Source organism: Pteropus vampyrus, unplaced genomic scaffold (assembly GCF_000151845.1).
Source record: "Pteropus vampyrus isolate Shadow unplaced genomic scaffold, Pvam_2.0 Scaffold76, whole genome shotgun sequence".
Classification (NCBI taxonomy): Eukaryota; Metazoa; Chordata; class Mammalia; order Chiroptera; family Pteropodidae; genus Pteropus; species Pteropus vampyrus.
Genome location: NW_011888857.1, coordinates 5,448,021 through 5,454,842, shown reverse-complemented (window position 1 = coordinate 5,454,842; position 6,822 = coordinate 5,448,021).

Below are 6,822 nucleotides of genomic sequence, written 5' to 3'. Positions count from 1 at the left end.
AATTTGGTAGTAACATACCTTTTTAAAAATATGTCAAAACGAAGCCTAAGAATCACATATGAACTATATTTGTTTGTTGTGAGATGACCTAGGCAAAACAAAATTGAAAACATTAAATTAAATGTCAATAGCTTATTATGAATCCTCCTTACCTAAATAATGACATAAAATAGAATTGTAAAACTTGTTTGTTATGTAGTTCAATACTGTTATGTACAGTCTTTATATAATTTACCCCCAATGGATAGAAACCATGACAACAAAATGATCTGAATTTATAACCTGCTTTTGACCTTTAGACATCTTGTAAAGTTATATAAACCTTTAGAAATCTCTATTTTCTTGTCTATACAAAAAGGATGATAATATCACACATGTCATATCTGCCATGTGAATTAAATGAGAGAATGATAATTTCTCACAATATTAAACATTCAAATAATGCCATCTATTGTGAGTAAAATAAAAATATTAATACTTCATCTATCCATCCATCCACCCACCCATCCACCCATTCATCCATCCTTGACTGCCAAGTAGCTCAGCAGGAGTAAGTGTAATGCCAAAATATAGTTATAATATCAGCCCAGCAGTTTCTGGAATAACAACATTCACCTATCCTCTATGTCTTTTTATTTTATCTCTCTCTCACTCTCTCATTGGTACTACCCTACATATGTTTTATGATAAACTCTTTCCAAAAGTGTTGGAAAGAAGACTGGTAAAATAACAATAATTAAAGAAATACCATTAGCCTTGTCTTTAATGGGCAATAATTTTTCCCATTGAGTATATCACAACTATTTTTAATTTGGAATATTTTCTGTGCTTGGGATTTATCATGCAGTCAAAATGTTAGAAGCCTTCATAATTCTCTGAACCATATAACACCCAATGATGCATTTCTCATAATGGCAAGGACAATTTTTTTTTGACTCCCTCACTCAAATGACTTTTAGTAATAATTTGCCTGCCTTCTTAGAGCTGATCTAAGCAGCCTGTGCATATCAAAACTTTGAATTGTGATCATTTGGAGCAACATAACAAGTCAGTGATGCATGTAATGGTGTCAATAGCTCCTGAAGCAAATTTGATTAAACCAGTAAGAAAACCCAGATGATCTACTAGTGATGGTAGGAATTGCTTTTCATTAAATGCAATATCAGACATGATTGATTTTACTTGTAATCGTTAAATAGACTAATTTTTTATAGTTTTCTAGAATTCCTTGATCTTTAGTTAAGCTACATGGTAGGAAAACAAGTCATACCATTTTATGGCTCAGTGCTACAAAACTGCTACATGTAACAGAGTATTGATTGAGCCAAGCAGATATACAAACAGTTGGGAACAGTTCCAGGACACCTGAAGACATAAGTGGTGTGACACTCTAGATTTTTGCAAAATGTGCATACAACTCCCTTAAGAGTTGCTGTCACACAATTTCAAGCTGTTCCTTTAGAACAGAAATGCTGGCAAACATCTAGCAGGCAATCAAGAGTTCCTGGGAACAGAAGTTCTTCTGGTCTTAACAGAATCAACACAGTATCAAGGGACTGTTTTGGCAAGACCGTTTTGTCTTGCAGTTTATGGATAAAATACGTCCTTCTGATTGCTTTCTATTGCATATGCTCTACATAAGCTATTTTCTTGATCATCTCTTCAATATTGACTATTAATTTTCTCTTGTGTAAAATGAGAATAGAAAAGGCTAATCTAGACATTTATGTCAATAATTAATTAAGTTAAAATTTTTAATGTTAACTTTTTGTGCTCAATAAATAATCACTATTACAATTAGTTGGGTTACTTTTAAGATTGTTTTAAATCATAAGATAAGTTCTTTTTTTTTTTCTTTTTTTTTTGCTTATCAGTGACTCATGAAAACAAGGAGAGTTCTGGAGACAAATAAAACAATTTGTTGAAGAAAGCAGAAAAAAATAATACACCTTTCCTCACATAAGGAATTGCCAACAAACTGATATTATAGAAATGTAAAATAAGACCCATAGATACTAAATAGTTCTTCCTGAGTAACTATAAAAATATAATTAGAATAAGTACCTTCTGATTACTAATTATATTGCATATTCAAATGCTGATAATGTCAGAGTTTGTACCTAGTGTTTCATATACTTTATTAAATCCTTAAAATATATTCAGCACAGCCTTATTTTAAATAATCATTTAAAAATTGTATAGTCCAAATTTTCTGAGTTTAAGTACTCTAGCATTTTGAGATCACCTTTTCCTTATTGTTTAGACAACACAAAGTTGTGGAGAACCATTTCCACATTTGATAGTAATTCTAGGTCTTTGCCAAGACTTCTGTAAGTTCCCAAAGAGGATACACTGGACAAACCTCACTCCAGTTTTATGCTCTTTTTGAATTTGTCTTTTTTTTCCCTCAACTACTCTATATGGTCTCTTGTCTCTGCCTATTAACGCAAAAATGGGTTTCCTTTAATGACTCCCCAAAAGCTCATCAACTCAGTAGATTTGTAGGTAGCCAATTCTGCTGAAAGTTTAAAGTCATGATAGAGTTGAGACAGATATAGCATTATTAAATCATTTACATATGAGTATATAACAGAGATCAAGGTAAATTTTTATAGGTATATATGAGTACATATGTGTGTGTGTGTTCATCCTAATGATACTTCTGCCATGACAGTTTCTCACTTGTCCACTTTCTTCAACATATCCCTAAGCCTCTATCATTACTATGATTGTGATCTCCACTCTTTCATCTCATCAGTGAACACTGACACTACAGTGCCATAATGGAGAGGACTGTAGCATGCAACTTTGTTCATGTAATTCTTAGTTAAAATGTTTCAAGTTTCTTTACTGCTTTCAGAATAATATCTACATCTTGCCTAACACACAAGACAATCTTGAATGATAACTCTGTGTGATAGCTATCTCAATTCCAGTAACTCTTATCAGAATTAAGTTTCTTTCAGTTAATACTTTTATCTAAACTTAAAAAAAATCGTATGAGTTGTGTTATATATTGAACACAGAATTTTAAGTATGTGCATCATAACTTCTCTGCAGTCACTTGGGACTGGGGCTTTGTGCCTGCCTTGGACCACAACAGAAGTTGCAGCAGGGCTTGGCCACAGCAATGTGCCCAGATTCCAAAAGGAGTATTTCATTTTATAGCAATTTAAACACGTATTTTTCTTTTAGTACCAAGGAGCAAAGTGACCCACCTTAATAAGTGAGTTATTCGAATTAATTGCTAAAAATTAAACAGGATGAGAGCAGCTGTTCATAAAGTAATATATAATGAGAACATACGAACACAGTTCAACATGCCAAATTGGTTATGAAATTAGACTGGATTATACTTAAATAAAACTATAACACAAAACTGTAATTAGTTATATAAAAAATGACAACTTAATCATAATCGATAGTAAAATCTATGTCCATTTTATCAAATAATATGCCATATTTTACGTTTTTGGTATTTTCTAACAGTAGAAATTGTATGCAGTCCAGACAGGGGCATACAGAATACAAATGTTATGTTATGGAGTAGAAGGTGTTCACAAAGCCTTTGAAGTAAATTTAGCTCCAAAAATTACCCACTTTCATTGTGCTATGTATATCAAACAACAGTATAATTACTAATACTTCTTTTTAATTGCTTTGTTTTTAAGGTCATCTCAAGTCACCAAAAGGGAATATCTTTTCATTTTTTGCTTAAGATTTTTACTGAGGTTTAATTGATATATAAAATATTGTATAGAAAAAGTGGACAACAGAATGCCTTGACATATGTATACGCCCCTGAATCTATCACCACACTCAAGGAAATGAGCATATGTGTCATCCAAAAGTTTCCTCGTGCCCTTTGCAATCCATTTGTTCTGTTCCTGCCTGGATTCTCAGCTCCACATTGTCAATTCAGGGAGTCCACTGACCCTACCTGTGCTCCTATTTCCTAAACATTGACGTGGAAATTTTCTCAAGGCAGAAATATGGAAACACTTTAGAAATTTCCTCATTTGTTTCCCATCTCTTTGGGATCACTATCTTTTAACTTATTTTGTCTTTTTTTTTCATTACAGTTGGTGGTGGTGGTATTATTATTGCTTCAGATGGGAGCTTAAATATAGTCCCTGTTAGCTTATCTTGTACAAAAGATATTTTGAATTAAAGTCTTTTAGTATTTTTAGAACACGTCACTTTATATAGGAGCAAAAACACTTCCATCAATCAGAAAATTACAAGGGCACAGAGATGACATTTCTCAGTGTTCGAGCTGCAAATATGGTTTCTATAGGTACCGTATATTGACTGCCTACTCTGTAACTGACACAGTGTTATGCATCCCCCAACATTCACATGTGCACACACTCATACCCATACACATTCACACATAAGCAGCCCAGTGCAAGGAGATCCTTCCTGCCTATGTTCATTGCAAACTGACCATGTCGCAGTTACCAATTCTGATAATTAAGATTTTATTCCAATTTAATCATGACTTGGGGTTATCTGTAATGTCATTAATGACCTTATTCAAGTTGCTCATGATTTATTGATATATGGTCCATATTTTAAACAACATTATGTATAAATTATGCAATAGATATTATGCAGTATATTTGTGAATGCGGTGTATTTAGTTTCTTCATTTGATAGTAGTTACTAAAATGTTTAGCCACTATTATAAAGAGAGTTAAATCTTTTATGCCTTCCCTATATTTGTATTCTGGTTTTTACAGATACTCTTTTGTTCTCTCACAATTCTTGTTCTACATCATTTTGTACTAAAATTCTTAATATATTTTAATTCAGAAAATATATTATTTATAATTCTTCACAAATTAGTAAATGCTCAGAATTCAATTAAATAAAGTTTTGATAAATAGATATCTTTAGCAATTTAATATTTTAAAATTAATAGATATATCAAATATACAATTATCAAAAAATTAAAACCATAGCCTATATATACTTTTACTTTGGTTAGTAATTGCTAATATAACAGCCATATAATACACTCTCTATGATTTCAATTCTTTTAAACTTGTTGAGATTTGTTTTGTGGCCCAGCATATATCTTATTTTAGTAAATACGACATTTGCATTTTTAAAGAATGTGTATTCTTCTGTTTTCGTGTGGAAGTTCTACAATTTTCCATGAGGTCAAGTTGCTTTATAATGTTTTTGAAGTCTTTTCTATTCATACTGATTCTGTATACTTTTTCTACAACAATGAGAGAGGAGTTTGCAATCTCTACTAAAATAGAGTATTTGTCTGTTTCTCCCTTTAGTTATCTAAGTTTTGCTTCACCTATAGAATAGCTTTTATTTATGTCCATGTAAGGTTGTTATGTAGTCACACTGAACTCACCCCATCATTTAATATGTCTCTCTTTATCATTAAATTGTTCTTTAATTTGTAATACACTTTGCATGATGTTAACGTTCCACTGCATTTATCTTTGATTTAGAGTTGGATATCTCTCTTTGAAATAATTTGATATTCTCTGATCAGTTTTGTGATCAAATCACAAGTTTTGCTGCCATACCTCACAAAGCTTGATCTCTTCACCTGTGTGGGCTGATTTTAGAAATACATTTAGATAATACTCCTCTCTGATGTGACTGTAGGTCACATTTTGGCAATTATGCTGTAATAATTTTTTAATTTAGAAATACATCCAGCATATAATTTCAGAAAATAAAACCCAAACTAAGATGTAACAGGGGTTAACATTTTGTCCTCTGCTTACAGACTTAAAAAAAAAAAAAAATGTTAGAGAACTAGCTGAATTCCCACTTAATCCTTTCCTTCTCCCTTCCGAGTATAATAACCACCATTCTGAAGGAAATGGGAAATAGAAAATTCAAAAGTCAGTTCTACAGCAGGAAATCATTGGTTTCATTATGTCTTTTGAGCACTCTCAGGGGTATAAAGCCATGGAGCTAAGTTCTGTCATCTATCTCAAGAGGCCATATCCCGGTTGCTTTATTATGATACAGTGTATCTGGGCTAATTCCACAAGTTTAAAGGGAAACACAGGCCAAGAGAGGAGCATTTTACTCACTCAATGCCATCCAATCAGTGACAAATTATAGACTAGAGCCCAAGTGTTATAAGAACTGGTCAATGTTCATTGCTGTGATCACTATAGATGTGTGTGTTATGGGTAATAATATTCTAAGCAGCATTCTTAGCCTGCTTCCAACAAAGAGTAGTCATTTTAATTGGGGATTTCCTTCTATCTCCTCTCTAAAGAAAATGCAGCAAACTTCAAAATTCTGTATTCTGAGGGTTGGATTAGTAAACAGTTTGGATTTATAAACCCGTGGGAGACGGTGCCCTGGTGGAAGATCAGCACCATTAAATCCAGCCTACACATTACTGTTCTGAGGTCGGATTTGACTTGGTGGCTTAGCGAATATCCACAATTCCAGTTTTCCCAGGTTCTAGCACTATATGTGTGATGGTTATGTCCGCAAAACTGCTCCTCTTTAGAAGTTTCTCCTTCCTCATTTGCACCCAACTGAACGTTTTTTCTAGGATCCTTGTTTATGAAGAAAAAAGAAAAGATACAGCACATGACAGTTATCGAAAGGTTTTTTTCCCTCTTCTAGCTTTACGTATACTCTCCCAGGTCTTGCCAGTGTACCTTGGCTAAGTCCCTTACAGCCTTGGGTCGATCAGCCTTTAGATAAGGGCTACCTTTAGGAGTAGTGGTGTCTACACATGGCCTAAGTTTGGCTTCATGAAAAGCAATGCAATAATTAAAAGGAAACAGAATAAGTAGATCAATATAAATATCTGGTAATCATGTT